The sequence below is a fragment of the Rattus norvegicus genome, chromosome 11 (assembly GCF_036323735.1).
Source record: "Rattus norvegicus strain BN/NHsdMcwi chromosome 11, GRCr8, whole genome shotgun sequence".
Taxonomy (NCBI): domain Eukaryota; kingdom Metazoa; phylum Chordata; class Mammalia; order Rodentia; family Muridae; genus Rattus; species Rattus norvegicus.
The window spans coordinates 27,133,108-27,151,526 of NC_086029.1; the positions used below are offsets into that span (position 1 = coordinate 27,133,108).

General features: G+C 36.9%; 1 protein-coding gene across 31 annotated transcripts in view; it reads right to left on the reverse strand.

The window, feature by feature from the left end:
- Window positions 1-18,419, reverse strand: part of Robo2 (roundabout guidance receptor 2) — a 1,567,832-nt gene that overhangs the window by 1,117,189 nt on the left and 432,224 nt on the right. The gene's annotated exons all lie outside the window — the stretch shown is intronic.

An 18,419-nucleotide genomic window follows, 5' to 3' on the forward strand; every position in this document is an offset into this window, starting at 1 on the left:
TCCGGCAACCAAATTACATGCCACAGAGTTAAGTACTAGCAGCCTGATATTGTTAATAATGTAGTCAACTAAAAGCAGACTACCAATTCCACTTACAAATGATTCTTGGAATCATAACAGAAGTGTCTTTGTCTTGGAAAGGGCACATTTACACAAAGCACCCTTTTCCTGTCACAGCAGAAAAAGAATGTATGCAGTTTGCTAGATATTTTTAGTTTAACGCTCTGTCATGCATATGTTAGACAAGAGTTCAGTAAACAGCTATGAACTTTGATCCTCAGAACTTTTGCTGAGGAAGAATATTTGCTGCCGTGTAAAAGTTTTAAAAATGACTTCAGGGAACACTAGAAGAACGGAAGTTGGCGGATTAGTAAGGGGAGAAATGATTGGTGGAAGGCTTACAATTTAGCAGCTCTTTCACATCATGTCTATTGTTCCCCGAGGTAATATTCAGAGGCGATTTCATAGTTTCTGAGTGCTGGGACTTCGTATGTGTACATAGTATTCTGGCTCGGAAAGTCATAACAGCTGAGACATAAACACTATTATAATCTCTTCTGTCTTCAGAAGCAATAACATCAGAAGCACTGCATCAAAATATGTGTTAACCACTTAGATGGTCGTTTCGTTATTATTGCTACAGACCCACTTCTTCAATACTATGGATCAATTTAAAATAGGTACTTGAGAGACTTCCTGTGAGCTCTTTTATGATTGTTCATTTTACCCAAATGCTCACATAATTCCTAAAATATTGATTAAATCAAGACATGAAAATTTCGGTCACATAGATCTTTGCTGAATTAATTTTCAGAGTACTTTGTCAGATTTGAACATAGGTATGGTATAATGGGATAGCACTTTGTTGGATAGTCTCTATTCTCTGAATGGTGGGTAGTTGGACTACCATTAGGCTCCTTGCCTATGTCTGGATCTTTACAGTTCTCATTGCTTTTGCTGGGCTTCATGGGGCTGAAAAACTGATTTAGACCTAAGCATATTCTTTAGTCTACTTCAAAGATATTACTTATCGCATTGAACTACCTGAGGACCCAGTTATACCTCTCTTGGGCATATAACCAAAAGATGTCCCAACATATAACAAAGATACATGCTCCACTATGTTCATAGCAGCCTTATTTATAATAGCCAGAAGCTGGAAAGAACCCAGATGCCCTTCAACAGAGGAATGGATACAGAAAATGTGGTACATCTACACAATGAAATACTACTCAGCTATCAAAAACAATGACTTTATGAAATTCGTAGGCAAATGGTTGGAACTGGAAAATATCATCCTGAGTGAGGTAACCCAATCACAGAAAGACATACATGGTATGCACTCATTGATAAGTGGCTATTAGCCCAAATTTTCGAATTACACTAAATGCCCAGAACACATGAAACTCAAGAAGAATGACCAAAATGCGGATGCTTCACTCCTTCTTTAAAAGGGGAAAACGAATACCCTTGGGAGGGAATAGGGAGGCAAAGTTTAGAACAGAGACTAAAGGAACACCCATTCAGACCCTGCCCCACATGTGGCCCATACATATACAGCCACCAAACTAGATAAGATGGATGAAGCAAAGAGGTGCAGGCTGACAGGAACCGGATGTATATCTCTCCTGGGAGACACAGCCAGAATACAGCAAATACATTGGCGAATGCCAGCAGCAAACCACTGAACTGAGAATGGGACCCCCGTTGAAGGATTCAGAGAAAGGTCTGGAAGAGCTTGAAGGGCCTTGAGACCCATATGAACAGCAATACCAATAACCAGCACTTCCAGGGACTAAGCCACTACCCAATATACATGGACTGACCCTGGGCTCCAACTGCATAGGTAGCAATGAATAGCCTATGGAAGGGGAAGCCCTTGGTCCTGCCAAAGCTGAATGCCCAATGAACGTGATTGTTGGGGGGAGGGCAGTAGTGGGGGTAGGATGGGGAGGGGAACACCCATATAGAAGGGGAGGAGGAGGGACTAGGGGGATGTTGGCCAGGAAACCGGGAAAGGGAATAACAATTGAAATGTACATAAGAAATACCCAAGTTAATAAAAATGGAGGGAAAAAAAACAAAAAAAGGAAAAAAAAGCTCTAAGACAACGGCTCAGCATCTCTGCCTACAACTAGAAAGTTGTGCTTCCAAGTTTGCCTTCCATCTCTAGCAAATAAAGGAGGAGGAGCCAATCATCTTCCCACTACTATTCTGAAGAGTCTCATTGGTGTCTCTAAAGACTGTTTCTAGGGTACCCTTACTTCAGGTCCAGATCCAAGATATTTCCTAGGCTCTCGTGTGAGAAGGCTCTTAGGCTTTCGTCTTCATCAACAGAGGTCATGCCCATACTATACAGTAGTCTCTGCACTGTCCCAGGACCATTACCACTCACACAGAGCAAATGAAAAGCAAAAGGGTAGAGAATTGTTGCAACCATGTGTGTGAGAATGTAGACACTGCCAGGCCAGATGACCCAGACCAAATCTTTTGCTCAGCCATTCAGTAGGAAGCCTCTAAGCCTCACTGGGAGTAAACACAGCATTCACTAGATGAGGCTGCTCTAGATATGATGGTGGCAGTGATGCATAAAAAGTATATATAGACCATCCTAAAATAGATTATTTCCCTCATTGAAATATCATTTCCTTAATGCAAGGTGGGCCATTCTTCCACCTAACTTAATTGTAACCATATTTCTGTGATAAACCAGACTAGTATCTGAAAAAAAAAAGTTAGTAAGCAACAATTACAAAATGATTGTAAATATAGGTTTGGGGTGTATGATGTAAGACAAGAACCATTAATAACCAAGAAAAAAATTTTAATGGAATGAACCCAGTACATCATAGATGGGCATTGTATACTTCCAGATTAAAGACATGGAAAATATGGAATGTTATTCTTATATTCAAGACTAATGTAAATTAAACCCAGCTACTAAGAAGCAATAGCAGCAGAACTTTTGTAGAGAGCATCTAAGCATGCATGAATGGAGGATTTGATCCCAGCAGCACAGAAACTAGGAATGTAGGCACAAACCTATACTTCCAGGACTGATGAATTGAAGATTAGACATCCTCGCCAGATTCATAGGCACATCAAGGCTGGCTGGCCTGGGCAAGACGTCTTGTTTCAAAAGAATTAGTACCTTTTTTTCCCAAAGAAACAATGAAAAATATTGCAGAAAATATAAAAATCCAGGAGAAGAGTGGGTCTATACGATAACATACTCAGGTCTGTCTAAGATAGTTTCAATACAAGAAACAGGAGATAACAGTATTTACATATGACTTAATCAATTTAGGAATTCTTACTAATATTTAAAAGCATATATCATGCTGCACTGGTTTAACACGTTTCAGAAAAGGAGGTGCCTTTTAATTTCTACCCAGCTTAAATTATTTCCCGTTCTGGGTTAGTCTGTGCTCTTTGTGGTCTGTAGGATCTACTTTGTCTGTGAATCACTGAGCCATTGCCTTTCACTAAGTCCCCATTGACTCCACAGATAGAACCCAGGTACTGGGGGTATTCCTACTCTATCCTGTTCACAACTTGCATTCATTTACCTTTACCCATTCTTTTCTAGGCAATCTGTTTCTTGAGATTGAGTATATAGTTCATTTCCTCTGTCATCCTTGAAGTATTGGCATACAGAAGAGTTCCATAATTGATTGCCGTGCCAATGTTTGACTGTATCCATGAACATACTCGTGATTACTAAAGATAAGCTTGTCACCTCTAAAGGTCGATATGAAGTTTGACATCTTCCCTTATCTACCTTGGCTTAAGTACTTTCTTTCTTAGAATTTTGGTATAGCCACCATGAATATCCTTATAGTATTGACCCAAACAGTATCTTCCAGGGGTTTTAAAGGAAATAGCCTTTTGAGTTAAACAGGATACAAAATTTGAAGTAGTCTTGAGTTACCAAGAAGATATCTTACCACTTTCCTTTTCTTTACTAAGACCTAACTTTGTAGAAAACAGCAATAAACACTCTACCTAGAGTTTCACATCTCCTCAGAAAATACTCTTCAGTGATATCCCTAAGATCTCTCTAAAAATTGTGTAGCTCGATCTTATCATCGAGTTTCACCCATAGATTCTAGAGGAGTTCTTATAAAACTTAGAGTTCCAGACAATCTGCTTTAACAAAAAACAGAAGAAGAAAAAGAAGACTTATGATAGTCTCGCTAATAAAAGGAAACTAAAAGAATGGTCAAAGCTGTCTTTTATTGAACTCACTTCAGACAAACTATTATTAACTGAAACATGGTGCTCAGGAAGCTGAGTTGAATCAAGGCATAAAATAAAACTAAAATATACCATAAATTCAGCCATCTACCAGACACCTGAATTTGCTAGGAGTTCTCAAAATGGTGTTCTACAAGGATGGTAGATTTATTTTAAGTTTTGATTCTGACAGTTTTTGTAGATAGCCAGGGCATTTTTACATGTATGGCAATAGAATGATATTTCAAAAGGAATAAAGCTAATAAAACTAGCATTTCACTGTTGTCCCTGTGATACTTGGGTTATATTCTATTAAACTCAATATCATTAAATTTACAAAACTGCGAATCACTGATAATCTCATTGGTTTTTGGAGAGGAGGTAGGAAAATGCAGCAGATCACCCTGATGTGTTGTAATTTCCAGAATGCCTATTAGATGCTTAAAGCCATGGGTAGACAAGAAGAACATGTACAGTTCAGTTTGTAACTAAGGTAGATACAAGATTAACAAGTATACAAAAATAGTCAAGTAGAAAAGTTTTGGTAAGATACTGTAAACAGTGGTGGTTGTCACTACTTTTCTACTTTGGACAAACAATTAAGCGAATTAAATGAATACAGAAGCCTTTTAGCTTCACAAGATGCCATTTTTTAATTGTCAGTCTTAGCATGTAGGCTATCAGTGTCTTGATCAGAAAGTTCTTCCCTGTGCCAATGAGTTCAAGTCAATCCCTAACTATCTCTTCTATCCGATTCAGGGTATCTGATTAAATGTTGTGATCCATGTGGATCTATGTGGAGTTGAGTATTATACAGAATTAAGAATTCGGTCTATTCTATTTTCATTCTATATACTGCTGTCCAATTTGATCAGCACCATTTGTTTAACGTGTTATCTTTTTCTTAGTAAGTACTCTGTGTGCCTTTGTAAAAACCAGTATCTGTAGGTTTTATGTCTGATTGATTGTTCTATCCCATTTGTCATTATATCATGTTTCTATTCCAATATCATTCAGCTTCCAGTATTACAGCTCTGTGGTACAACTTCGTATCTTGGGTGGTAATATAGCTACCAGCTCTTTTATTATACAGGATTCTGTCAATACCCTCAGATTTTCTGTTTCCATTGCAGTTTAAGATTACTTTCTCAATTGGTATATGTTAACTGAAATGATGACCAAGATGGCTGTCACTCACTACAGTATGTTATGCTGAACAAAGGATGAGATCACAATTATTTCAAATTCCTACTTTGTTTATCCCCTTGTGAGATTTGAGTGCTGCATTTGATTCAGAGAATTTACAGTTGATGGCAGTAATTTGTTTCTTTCTCTCATCAAACCGTGAGAAGTAGAAAATTCTTTTTACCACGCCTCAAGATTATTTGGCTTGTGGCTTGCTTTGACCAAATGTAAAACCAACAAATCAAAACAATAATTTATTAGTTCTCCCCTGTGTGTCCAGGTGACTTGCAGTTTTGTTGAGTTGTTGAACCTCTAGTCTGCTCATATGAATGACTTCTTTGGAGACTATTTATTGGATGGTGAGAGACCTGTGTTGCAGCCAATATCCTCAGCCAAGACGGTAGTACAAAGCAATGTGTACATAAATAAATATGCCGAGGAGAAGCAGAGATGGGAGGGTCTCGGAGCTTCCTGAAATAGCCATTCTAGGCAAATTACCAGGTCACTGAAACACATGTATCAACAGTGTCAAATTTAATAAGATTTTAGAGTACTAAAGTTAGATACCCAAACTCAACCTTTGACTTCCATATATACATATATCCACCTCTATCACACCACACACACACACACACACACACACACACACACACACACACACACATAATAATATTAAGCATGGTTTAAATACAGTGAACCAAACTCAAACTGATGATACCAGTAAATATTCAAGAGACAATTTCTGACCTAAGAGTATAATATTTTTTGTAATTTTTATAAGTATTCTTTTATAGCTTATATCCCTTTGAGTTCATATTATTACTCTTTGATAGACTATTTCTTTTATTGAAAGTATAAAGAAATTGTAATGGCTCTATATCCATAATATAAAGTCTTACTATATCTTTAATAATCTAATAAATATTCTACCTTCTAGAAGTGAAAACAAATTAATACAACCAAGTAACCAGCTGGGAACTAGGAAAATTAAACACATATCTTTCAAAGTTATATTAACATTAAACTCCACCCCATAGTAGTCACAGTAAAAACTAACAACTTGAAAAATATGTCTCTTTCAATGTGCAAGGATGCAACACACGCTTGATATGCGGGGAGCTTGTAAGTTTTGTTTTGCTTTTATCACATTAGAAAATGTGCAATCAATATAGTATGTGTGAAGATTTGTGTATAATTATGCATGCACCAGATTGCAAATAGTCCTTCAACTTTGGGTAACTTACATATTTCTGTGTAATAATATTCAGGTGTAAACATATGATACTCAAAGAAGTTTAATGGTGGAAACATGTTACCTTATTTTAATGAAACAAAGTTCCTTCTACATTTGTCATGGTAGTGTTCAACATTAAAAAAAAAAGACAAGTCCATATCAGGGTCCTGTCAGCAAGCCCTTCTTGGCATCAGGGTTTGGTGACTGCATATGGGATGGATCCCCAAGTGGAGCTGTCCCTGGATGGCATTTCCTTCAGTCTCTGCATCTCCTGAGAGGCTCTGCCAGAGCCTTACTGATACAGATGAGGATGCTTGCAGCTAAACATTGGACTGAGCATGGGGTCCCCAGTGGAGAAAGCACTGAAGGAGCTGAAGGGGTTTGAAACTCCATAAGAAGAACAACAATAATCTACCAACTAGATCCCCCAGAGTTTCCAGGGACTAATCCACCATCCCAAGAGTACACGTGGAGGAACCCATGGCTCCACCTCTATATGTAGCAAAGGATAGCATTGTCAGGCATCATAAGAGGAGAAGCCCTTGGTTCTGTGAAGGCTTGTTTGCCCAGTGTAGGGGAATGCCAGGGTCTTGGAGGGAGTAGCTGTCTGGGAGAAGGAGCATTCTCATAGAAGAGAAGTGATGGGAAAAGGGGGATAACATTTGAAATGGAAATACATAAATTATTCAATAAAAGTGCAAAAAAAGGGCAAGTCAGTAACTTAGCTCTTTGCCTGCATTCACAAGTACATACACATGCTCAACACACACACACACACACACACACACACACACACACACACACACAGAGCATGAACGCAGACAATTATGTTCATTGTCATGGTGTAATCATTTACTGTCAGCTCTGTATTATAAACTATGTAGATTGCAGAGGACACATGCTGATTAAATATCTCGGATCTGGTAGTGCAACAGATTCTTTCCTTAAGGGGAAATGGAGGATGCTGTGTGTACACATTTGTATCAGAAGCTGAGGAATGAATAAGATTTAACCTCTGAGAGCACAAGACAGCGACGATATTTGACTCAGGACTCAGCTTAGCTAGCGTATATCCTAATAGATAACATTTGAAATGTAAATAAATAAAATATCAATAAAAATATAAAGAAGAAATATTTGCTAAGTAACGTGATTCCAAGATTTGACAGAAATAGTATGACTCTGTATGAAAAGTTAGACCTAAAAAAAAAAAAAAAGAAAAAAGTTAAACCTTTTCATGATTTTTCTGCTGCTCAAGAAAAAGTTAGCTTTTGTACAGTTATTGAGGTCAATTTGATTGAATAATTTAAATTAACTTGACTTTCTCTGTGATCAATTAATACTCCTAAAATGAGTGGACATGTCAAATTTAATGTCCTCTGATTGTTCTTTAGAAATACATTCACTATGATTTTTTTGTATATTTTATCTAACACATGGTTCAACTTGAGAAGGCTAGTTTGTTTCACATTCTAATAATACAGCACCTTAATTTACTTAAAAGTGTAAAAAACTACAATAAAATGAAAGCGGTTTTGATGTGAAGTATCATCTTTAAAGCACCCATCACAGAACACGTTGCATTGTTTCCTCTTATTAGCTTAGATTTGCTGGACATTCAGACAGTAGGAGTAAAGGAAGATGACAGTCTCCTAAACATATTTGCAATAAGAGAAACTTAGCTGGTCTTTAACCTTTCATGAAAGAAAATACACAGATTTCTGGAATAACTATTTTGTTTTTCAGAGACACTCTGGGGACATTTTCATCCATTTTACCTCTAACAAAACAACTGAATCAGGGATTTGTGTGTTCATCCTTATGAAATGCAAGAAACAAAGAAGAGATTGGAGGAAGATAGTGTGGAAGTTAGTGGGCAAGAGAGGAGGACTGGACTCTTCTGAGGCTCATGTAATGGGGATGTCAGGGCCATGGGAGCAATAATTAATGATGACAATGATTTCTATAAAATATCCAGGGAAGAAGGCAAGTTGGTATGTGTAGAGCAAAGAGGAGAGAGGACCTGCTTATAGTCCTTAGGAAACTGTAGGTGAACAGAATGGAGAAAGCTTATACGTCAAAAAGATGTTACCATGAAGTTAAGGAAGAATACTTCTATTTTGTTAGCCTGTTTTGCCTTAATATTTGTTCAAATGTACGTTGCTTTACCAGTTCTTCTGGGGAAAACTGTATCAAGATCATAGTGTTGGTTAGGGACAGTATTTCCCATTATAGTATATTGTGTTCTACATTTTAAGAATAGCTTCCAACATTATTTAATAATTAAAACTAAACACCATTTTTAAGGCATGTTGAAGATGAACAAAAGCCTCTTGGTAGTCATCCTATCATGAAGTCAACATGCATTCCCCTTGTTTTAATCTGAGTGAAAGCCAGATTTCTTTCAACAATCTAATACTGAAAAATAATTTGTAGTTTTTTCTGAGTGTAGGAATTAAAAAAGGACCCTACATCCTGTCTCAAGATGGAGTCTATTAATGACTTTTGGCTTCTACTGTATAGTTCCCAACCACCTTTAGAAGACCATGCTGGAGGGTTCCTATTATCAACTGTAGCCTCTGGGCCCTGGTCCTAGCCATCCCAGCAAAGACGTCAGATAAAAGAGCAATGCTACCTTAATCTTCTCTTGTGTCCTCTATGACTCTAAACAGTAGCTATCAACCTCAGTCAGTGGAACAAGGAGTTGAATTTAACAGACAAGCTCTGAACCAAAACATTATGAAATATAAAATTTGAAGGTCATATGTTAAATTCCACAGAAGTAGTGAAAACACATTTTAAAAAATACAGACAATTCTATTTCACGTGTCCATATACTTATATACTTAGCAAAACTATTTCAACACCTATGGTAAGCACATTCGGTCACAGCTTAATGATTTTATTCAGTAATGATGCATAGTTATTTTATAAAAAAGGAAATCAACCTTTTGTTATACTTAGATTTTGATATTGAAAGAAAAAATGATTTAGAGCACTACTTTTAGATATAAAGACAACAGTTTTAAGTTATAGTGCTTCATAGAGTATAATGAATGCATTTCACTATATATTATATTATACCAACTATTATTAATAACATGCAACTCAGACACAGTTGTGGAAAAGATTCATATTTAATGCTGTGTAAAGTTACACTGAAACAAGTTTAAAAGATCTGCATAATGCTTCCTCTTCACAACCTCCTCCCTGAAGAGGAAAACACAGGCAAGAGTGCTGGTGTTGACAGTAGGAATGTCCGTGTTCTTTCTTCTTGTGGCAATTGACACCACTTGAATAAAGAAAAGCAAAAAGACTTGTGTCATATCATCTATTCTCTTTCATTTGCTGTGGTTTCCTACAGACTATAATAAGCAATTGTTTTATGACTTAAATAATGTTGAGAGTAAGCATTTTCCCTGTGGTAAATTTGGGCAAAAACCACAGGAAGTAACGCTGCATTAGATGGCATTTTGCCCATTGAGTAGGAATTATCTCTAATCTCCCACAGTGCTTTAGAACTCACACAGCTGCAGCAGGAGTTCCTTTGGGGAAAAGAGTAGGAAAACATTTATTTCTTCTTCCTCAGGTCATCCCTTTCTCCCTGAACAATGAATGACAAAAACTGGGGTATATAAAAATAAGAATTTAGCAATTATCTTTTGGTAAATAGATGGGTTTATGGGGAGAGGTGACTGCTTTGTTTTTTTCAGTTATCTGTAACAGAATGTTGTGTAAGATCTAGGGTAGGGATTTTCACTGGTGACTACAAAATTGATTGTCTCATAAGCGCTATAATAAATGTGAAGCCAACTATCTAGGCAGCCATCTCTAAGATAAATGATAGTCACTGCAACATTAAAATGACCAAGTTTAGGGAATTAAAAGTTTAAAGAAATGAGATTTCTGTTAAAGTGCTTACGGTATCTATTTCTGTTTTAATTCTATGTTGAATACTCATTAATTTGTCCCACAATAGTAAGATGTTCCCATTATCTTATTCTTTGTAGACGAAGATAAAGGATGGCTATGATTGCAGTTTACATTGCTTAGACTGCAATAAAAATGCTGAAAAATAAGGCTATTTAAGCAACCTGGACTGCATGGCTTTTCTGCCAACCATGGTTTTTGTGAATAATAAAATCTAAACAATGCTATGTTCAAACTGAGGAGATGTTTTCATACAAGTGGTCACATATACAATCAAATTTCAGCATATGATCACCTTGAAAATCTCTAAGGGAGAGAGAGAGAGAAAGAGAGAGAGAGAGAGAGAGAGAGAGAGAGAGAGAGACAGAGACAGAGACAGAGACAGAGACAGAGACAGAGATACAGATAGACAATGAGAGACTAAGGAGATATGGGAGCTGAATTCAATTTGGTGTTCTGAATTGGATACTACAACATTTTGAAGAAATTCATATCAAAATTTGAGAAGTCAAAATGTCTATGATTTAGCTAACAATGTTACACCACATAAATGTCTTGTTTTTTGACTACCATGCCGAGGTATGTAGAAGGTATAGTTTGGAAAAACTGATAAAAGAACTGTATATTAACTTTATAGGGTTTTTTTGTAAATCCAAATTATTCTAAAATAAAACATTTTGCTACAAAAAAAGAGAGAGAAAGCAGAAAAATAAGCATGATTCCTACTCTCAATTTGTCTCTGTATAGTTACTAGTGTTGAAATGCTCTGAGTGACTATTCAGAGCTGAATTAGTCTGACTCCAATTCATATGGCACACTTCTAACTTGAGTTTGATAGTTTTAGGAGAGGAAGCCTCTAGAAAACAAGTGTAGGCCATGAGAGTAGAATCCCCAGGATGTTCTTAGTGGCCATCAAAAGAATACCACCACTGCCTCTCTGCCAGGTAGAGAAAGAACAAGAGAGTACACCAAGAGGAGATCACTCAGCTGGAGTCAACTTGACAGGACCCTAAGCTCAGTGTTCATACAAGAAGGTGTAAATACTTGCCCACTGCTTAGTCAATAGGACTTTATAGACAGACACATCCAAATGATCTTCATCATAATCTACAGATGGATTTCTAACGACTATAGAATTACTCACAGGTGTTGGTCAATGCATCCTGTCTCCAATGAGTGAAATTATTTTTAGAATGAAAATAATCATCCTGCAAAACTGAATAGATTTCCTGACACATGAACTAGATAGAGAGGAGAAAATAACATAGTATAGAATACCGAAAATAGGAGTCTTGCATTAGGTGCTTAGTTGATGGAATGCTGCCTCATGGTGCACTGTTGTGATTTGCCCTGGAGTTATCTGTATTTTGATGCTAATTCCACTGCCCCAAGGACAGTTGCCTAGTCACTACTCAGGAATCAGGTTACTTCACCAGAACCTTCTCCCTATTGAATCTGTAAAGTACAGGTGAGGGGCAGGTACAGGATACAAGGAGGCCTGTCATTGGAGGAGAACGAAGGATGGGCGGGAGAGAAGTTTGAAGGAAGAGAAGAGAAAGGAAGAGACAGGAGAGAGAGGGGAGAAGCCATGGCAGGTGATGTTAAGATTCTGCTATGTGTATTTACAGGTTGCTATTAATGTTCCTCAGGGATAGATGGTACCGGGCTTTGTATGTTTAAGTGGGCAATTATATCTTACCATTTGGGTCAAAGGTTATTGTGTTGTATGTTCTTTTATGTGACAGTTTGAGTGTAGGAAAGTGTGTGGTGACAAGAGACACTGGGCACCCACGGAGTTGGGATGTGTTTCTGCCAAGATATCTAGCAGATGGCACCGCGGTGCTGGACCTAGCAGGAAAAAGACAACCATACCTTTTTTATTTTTATATTTTTATAACAACAGTGCATGGAACTCCGTTTAATTCCAAACGTTGCATACCTCTAAGTCCAGTATTCTGGATTTGGAAACAAGTTCATTGCAAGTTTAAAGTCATCCTTGACTCCACAATTAGGTTAGGGTCAATCTAAGCTACCTGAGACCCTATCGTATGAAAGATTTATTTCTATGTTTCAGTGATCTAGTTCATCCAAGTGCAGGGATGGTTTACATATGCATCATTCTGAAGTTCCAGTCGCAATACACATAAATATAATCTTCAAATGGTAATAATAGACAATGTGTGATTTTTATAAGACATTTACATGATTTCAATAAGAAGCAAAAATTTTAAATCAGTGAACATTTATTTACATTTTACGTATAAATTCTACCTTATTTTACATATGAACACGTTTGTAAAATCTCTTTAAAAAAGAAAACTTTTCATGTTAATTATATTCTATGCATATAGAAATATTTCAAATTTCAAGGATTTATATAAAACAATAATCACTTTTGAATGTAACCTTGGATAAAAAGTATAATAGCATTAGCATAAATAATCACTAATCTATGATAATTCTCAAACAAATGGTTGCTCAGTTTTCTTGAATTAAAATACTGGAGTGTACTTGCTCTGTTGATTATCTCAGATAAATCAGAGTGAGAAAGACTCATAAATGCTTCATTCAGTGGGTAGACTCTCACTGAGCACCTAAAGTTGTCATGGATATGTCATGAATAAAGTCTCTAAACTATTTCATTTTTAGAAACTCAGATTCTGATCATGACAATGTAGACTAAATAAATCAATAAAATATGGTATCAGAGTTATTAAGAACTGAGAAGCATAAAGGATTTGCTTATGATGAAGAGAAGTAAAGGGGGTGGACGTTTAGGAGATAACATATTACAGATTACTTTTCTGAAAACGTGACCCTGTGAACACTAGATGAGTAATGCTGCCATGATTATTTCTATAATAAAGTCAGATGCCTGACTGCAGAATGAAGTTGTGAAAGAAAGGGGAGGTGCATGACTCTGAACATAAGGAAAGTGAGAGACACCTGGAAAAATAGATTTTAAGAGAGCATGATGTTGAAGGATTCAGTACATCAGCGGAAGGTCAAGGCCTGGAGAACCCATGAAGCTACTGCAGGACTTTAGGATTGAATTTCAGAAAGACAATATGCCATAGGAGTGTTGTGAGCAGAGGGTGACATTTTGCCTTCAATTTTCCAAGGATCACTTGGGTTGTAATATATAATTATATCTATAGTGTAAAATATATATTGGTTGGTAATCACAAAGAAAAGTAAATCTAGCTTTTCTTCTGTTGTGAATTATTGTACAAGATTGAGACAAATCTGGCTCCAAGGTTCAACTTAATAGGTGGTTTTCACGATATCAGCAATGCGTTTTATGGATCTAATTGTATTCAATCTTGAGGTCTTGTCATTATTACCAGCCCTAATGTCAAATATGAAAATTATAGTTTCTCATTAGGGAATTCTGAAAAGTTCTTGGGTGATCTTCCATTAGCCTCACTTTTACTTCCATTTATAGTCTTGCATGTCTTTCAAGGTCTAAATTATTATTCATCCAGCTCTCACCCAGCTATGAGTAATTTGTAATAGACAGATCCCCAGTTAGCTCCTGCATAGCGAAAAGCATGTGATGTACTAATTGAATCTCAATTAGCTTACATCATATCTCTTACAGCATTTCAAAACATGCTTCTATGCGCATTAAAGCCTCTATCAAAGGACAAATATTCTCCTATCTGTATTGCTGTGAATGGGAGTCAACAACATGTAATTTTCATCATAACAAAGTAAGAAAGCTACCCATAAATAAAGGAATGAGGTAGCTTCTTCTGTAGGCTTCTGGAGAACACAATAACGTATAAGATATATTTTATTTTAGTGTGAGACTAGAGACCCAGGAGGTAGGATCAGTCACAAGAACTCAAACTCGAGGCCTTTTTTCTCTCACCTGAATAGAGAAATATTTCATTTTAAAATAAGTACAATCAATCATAGTTTCTTGCTGACAGGAAAATATTCAGTTGGCCTTTGTCTCTCTTGGAGTTGATTCACAGAGTGTGTAAAGCAGTGGTATTCAGGAAGACAGTGCAACAATCAGAAAAGTGAGAGCAAGACAAAGTCAAGAAAGTTTACAATTTACAAAAAGTAGAGTGTTTATTATAAAGGGAAGACAAAACTAAGCCAATTCATCCAGGGAGTCTCATTCTTTAGTAGAATTTCAAATACTCGTTTCCTTAAAAAGGATGCTGTCAGAGAGAGAAGATATTAGGACCTGGGAACTATAAAAGTTTCAATATACTTAATGACAAAATACATTGTACTCACCTCTGTGTATTCAGAGTTGGTTCATTTCCTTCAAAATTTTCAGGAAATTAATGAAATAGTCTACTTCATGTACAAAAATAACCAGTGTTCTATGTATAAAACAATTGACTATATGGATGAAACTCGAAAATATCATCCTGGTGAGGTAACCCAGACACAAAAGAACACACTGGTAAGTGGCTATTAGCCCAAAAGCTCACAGTACCCACGATACAACTCACTGAGCATATGAAGCTCAAGAAGAAGAAAGACCAAAGTGTGGGAGGCTTCAATCCTACTTAGAAGGCAGACCAAAATAATCACAGGAGATAGCAGGAGGGAGGGACTTGGGTGGGAAAGAAAAGGGGGAGGATAAAAGAGGGGTGGACAATCAGGTATGGGCAGAGACAGGAGAGAAGTAGAGAGGGTCAGAAAATTGAACAGAAATATGTAGCAGTGAGGAACTGAAGGTAGCCACTAGAAAGTTCCAGATGGCAGGGAAGCAAGAAGATCCAAGGACTCAATGAGAATGATATCAGCTGGATACACAACAAAGAGGAGATCAAATCTGTAGAGACCATTTCCTGTAGATAGGCATGGCTCCCAGTTGAGAGATGGGGCCACCCACCAATCTCAAAAATTTTAACCCAGAATTATACCTATCTGAAGGAAATGTAGAACCAAGAATTGGAGCAGACACTGAAGGAAAGGCCATCCAGAGACCACCACACCTAAGGATCTGTCCCATGGGCAGATACCAAACCATGACATTATTGATGATGCTAAGAAAAGCTTACTGACAGGAGCCTGGTATAACTGTCTCCTGCGAGGCTCTGACCAATACAGATGCAACTATAGGTACAGCCAACCATCGGATTGAGCCAGCAGACCCCAATTGAAGAGTTAGGGGAAGGACTGAAGGAGCTGAAGGGGATTGAAATTATAGAATTATAACAGTATTGCTAACCGCACCACCCAGAATTCCCAGGAACTAAACCACCAGCCAAAGCATACATGGCTCCAGCTACATATGTAGCAGAGAATTGCCTTATCTGGCATCAATGTGAGGCCCTTGGTTCTGTGGAGGCTCAATACTCCAGCAAAAGGGGATGCTAGAGTGATGAGTGAGAAATGGGGGTAGATGAGGGAGCACTGTCATAGAGTCAAAGAGGAGGTGGGAAGGGATGGGGGTAGATGAGGGGAAACCAGGAAAGGGAACAGCATTTTAAGTGTAAGTAAATAAAATAACCAATAAAAATAGTATAAGCAGTTTCAGAGTAGGAGGAATGTTTCTTGTGTATTATCTCATGAACTAGAACTTTGTTAATCGAATGTGGAATTAAGAACACATTGTATAGTATAACTAATTCTTGAGTGAACTATGATACAGTGAATACCTGTTATTCAGGATGCTTTGTCCTGGCTGTTAGGAATATGGGCCTCAATACAGGCTTCCTTCATGGAGCACATATCTAGTAGGGAGGAGATTTAAGTAAGTAACTAAGCCTATGAAAGGATGGCTCCTAGAAGGAGTGTATGATGGCAAGAGTGACTCCATTTTGGTTAAATGTGGTCATAGCACTATACTCAGGAGTCAGGGAAGGTGTTTCTGAGATGTCAGCTGAGCTGAAAGTGACAAGACAGAGGGCCATTGGAAAGAGGTGTAAGCAAAGGACATTTCCAATACAAAGTGCTAAGGAGAGACCAACCTGAGGCACACATGTAACTGGCTTAGGTGAGACATGGGGCGTAAAGAGCGCAGTAAAAGACACATTAACAGGAAATAAAGCTTGAGTTATACTCTAGTGCTTCAGAGCTACTGAGGTTTTTGTTTTTAATATGTGAAGACATTTGACTTGATTTATGTTAGAACGATATTGATATCGCATCTATATTTCACCAAGACAGGGGTCACAGTTAGAAGGTGAAAGGAAAGGGTGTCTCACTACAAAAGTTAAATGAAGGGTTAGAGAAAACATAACAAAGATTAAAATAGTTCAGAACCCCTTAAGCATGAACACATACATACACACTTGATGTGCTAAATGCATAGCATTCTGAGCCTTTGATTAATATTGTCTCCCTAAGGAATATTACAAAGCAAATATTTGCATCATTCAGACTAATTCATGTTTTAGACATACAGGCATTTTACAAACATATGAACCATGCATATGAAAGGATTGTGGAGACATATCTATCACAATTGTATAGGTCCCTTCAGACCAAGACACATGCACAGAACAATGAAAAACTAAAGCCTCTGGCCATTGCCTTGATCCTTTATCAAACTCAAGAACAAGATGAGGAAGATGACCAACATGCTGTTATTTAGTTCTTGGGTGAAAAAGTGGAAGTGTTCATGTAAAAAGAGCTTAGTAATTTAATTCTGAATGACTTTTCTACTAGCAATGTTAGATCTATCAACTTCTTACTGTCTTTGTTGTGATGAACATCAAAAAGTCATTGTATTTGGAATCCAAGATGAATTCAAGAAGTAGAACCATGTATTTACTTAGGACCATGGTCTGTGCATATATGAGTGCATGCACCATGCACAAGTGAGTGTGTCTGTCTGTGTGTCTGCCTGTCAGCGGGTATCCAGTGAGACAAAAAAGGAAGTAGCAATTATAAATTTTACTAGGCTATTTCTTGGGCTATTTCCTTATCTTTTATGATCAAAACATGATGATATGGTCATACATGCTAAACATATCTAGAAACTAAGGTCACAGATAGTATTTAGTTCTATTGTCGGTTTCATGGATGATTTTATATAATGCCGTACCTAATTAAAAGCGGGTAATAAGCCCTCTCATGACTGGCCCTGCATTTTTACCATCAGTAGGAAAAGAAAGCACAGGGTCAGAAGAATGCTTACTGAATGACTCTGCATTCACATAGAGAGAAAGAAGCGATGCCACTTTGGTAGACACATCATCTTTCACATCACACCAACTGGAAAGAGAGGAAATCTAAAAGCACTCGACTATAATAGTCCATGGAAGATGGATTAACCCCTAAAAGTATAATACCTAAAGTTTTTGAAATCTCTGTGTCTAGAACATGTGTAAAATGTTTTATCTCAAACAAGCACACAAAATATCATCTAGCAATTGGCAGAGACTATTTTAGTGTCACAAATGAGACTATTAAAATATATGAGGCAACATGAAAGTGCTTCCTATACTTAAGCTAACATTAATGATTAGTGACTACAATAGCTGATGATTAGAAGTTACTATAATACTATTTTTACTATCCACAGCATATAATTATCACCATGTATTACATGACAAGGAAAGTAAGCTATCTATAATATCCACATTTTTATACTAATATCTTGTATGCTAATTAGTGTTTTGACCTTTTTTGATGTCTTCTTAAAGAAAATACCCAATTCTTTATATGAGAAAATATTTCTTTAATTTTTAAGTATGTGATAAAATATATTATATACATTAAAATATTGGTGACAAACATCTAAAATATTTAGATTTGAAACCTGTAAATTTGTGATTTCTGTATTTTGATATTTCTTATATTTCAGTATAAAGGAAGTACTGAAGAAGCTGAAGGGGTATTTTTTTATTTTCCCTATTTT